Raw genomic sequence first — 2,284 nt, 5'->3', positions numbered from 1 at the left:
CTCCTCCGAATCGGTGCCATTGGCTACCCGATGTGTAGGACGTTTGGAGACAATTGTTCATCTGTAATCTGGCTATTATTTTAACTAGCAAAAGGTGAGTCAAATATGTTCCTGTTTTTATGTCCTTTCTTGCATGTGTGTAAAGCACTTCACACTCTCAGAGCCTTTGCACGTATGTGGTTCTAAACTTTCCCACTTCCCTTTCTCTGTGCTGCGGGCTCTGTCTGTTGGCCCTGTTCCTCCCTATTGCTCGATCCTCCTACCTGTCAAGAGCAATCCCAAACCTATCACGCCCAGGCTCTAGGAACAGACCTGAACCCTCGTCCTCTTCCTGCCCACCCATCAGCTCCTAACTCCTTGCAGTATGGATCTCACCACTCGACGGAAGCCATTGTCAGTACAGAGACCAACAGGGTCCTCGGTGTTCTTCACAATGGCCTCCTTCTCAGAACTTCATCACACTGTCTTGCCCCACGAAGGACGGCAAACACACGTTACATTGAGTGTCCACCTCCACCAGTCAGCGACGGCTGCCCAGCCTGTTGTGTTGAGAAGAAAATTCAGGGGACATCTAGGATGCTGTGATGGATTAACATGCCTGTCACGGGCATGAGAAAGGAAGTGGCTGTCACCTTCACATTCGCCTTCCTGTACCACGCATCGCGCTTTCCCTCGTTTCTCTGTGGTTTCTCTTTTTCTCTCACTATGTAGGCACTTGTTGACTCTCATTGACCCTCCCTGGGATATGTCTCCACTGCAGGTTGTCATGGTAGTGTTGAGAGGATTAAATAGAAACGTCCTGGGGCCAGCAGGTGGTGTGGTGGTTAAGGGTGTTGGACTCCCACATAGCTGACCATTGTTTGAGTCCTGGACCTGGTGACTAGCTTTCTCACTTTCTCTCTCTCTCTCTCTTTCTCTCTCTCACTCTCACTCTCGCTCTCTTGCTCTGCCCCTCTCTGGTCAAATTAAAATAAATAAATAAAGTTAAATAATTCTTTTTAAAAAAGAGTCTTTAACTTCTATACCACACATATCACTACTGAAAAAACATGAGAACCTACAAATTAGAAAAATAGTTTGGAAGACTCATCAGCCAACCACAGATAACTGTCAGGAAATAAAAATATCAATGCAGGGCTAATTCTATGGTCTGGTGAAAAGGTAGCCTGATCCTATAGGGCCAGCCACGTGATTCAAGTCTCAGACCTGGAGGTTTGAGAAACAAGCTAGCTCATGTGCATGAGTGTCCAAAATCCCAAAAGGAAGGGGAGAGGGACCTGCAACATGACCATTCTTCACAGAGGGTATTTTTCTCCTTCCCTTCTATCACTCACTCTCTCTCTCTCTCTGTGTGTCTCTCTCTGGTGAGTACATGTGCCTTCTAGTACAATAATATTTAAAAACCTCAATGCAATTTAAATAAGGTGAGTGAGATTTCACCTTTTGCCTTTGGGGACACTTTTCTTTTCCCTTCCTCTATGCTTCCTTAAGCCAAGGTTAAGCCAGCACTTCAAACTCTTGAGTTCAGCTCTGCCTTTTCTCCCCATCAGCATGCACAGGTTTCAAAAGTGAAGTCAACCAAGGTTACCCTGTTCTTTTATCCTTTTCATTCAGTGGCTGATGACAAGCACCTAAAGACAACTAGCTTTCTTAAAATAATATTTCTGAAGTCTATTTCCCCAATATAGCCTGCACTTCTCTTCAAATTATTTCACCAGTGTATATGGGGGTAGCAGCCTGGCATTTTGGGCTGTGCCTAACAGCAGTGTTACCACTTTGGGGATTCATGGCACACCTCCTCCTCCTCCCCACAAGGGTTGGCCCTCAGTGGTCTCTTTCTGGCACCCCAGAAAAGGTCTTAGGCAAATAGGGAGGGCTAGGACTCTTGGAGAACAAGAAGAAAGAACCAGAGAACAGCCCCAGGCTCAGTGGCTTGAAAAACACACCAGGCAGATGGACATGCATGCCCAAGATCCTGAAAGGAGAATGGAGAAGAGGGGATTATGGCACAGCCGTCCCCTCTAGAGCTACATTCTCTCTCTCTCTGTCTCTGGCAAGCATATGTGCCCCGTAACAAAAACTAGGGAAAAAAAGAATAACTTTGGCACACAGTAGTTGCTCGATAAAGCGTAGCGTTTACTATTTAACATGAAGTCTAGGCAAGAAAAATGTTGTGGTAACTCTTGGAAGATCCCACGAAAACGTCATCCACATGGACTGTACCGTCAGTCTGTATGTCCCCTCCCCTGTCTGTGGCTGACTGAACTTATGATTTCTGAGTGCA

The sequence above is a fragment of the Tupaia chinensis genome, unplaced genomic scaffold, assembly GCF_000334495.1.
Source record: "Tupaia chinensis unplaced genomic scaffold, TupChi_1.0 Scaffold000521_1, whole genome shotgun sequence".
NCBI classification, from domain to species: domain Eukaryota; kingdom Metazoa; phylum Chordata; class Mammalia; order Scandentia; family Tupaiidae; genus Tupaia; species Tupaia belangeri.
The sequence above is the reverse complement of the archived record's forward strand: the minus strand, read 5'-3'. Positions refer to the sequence as shown.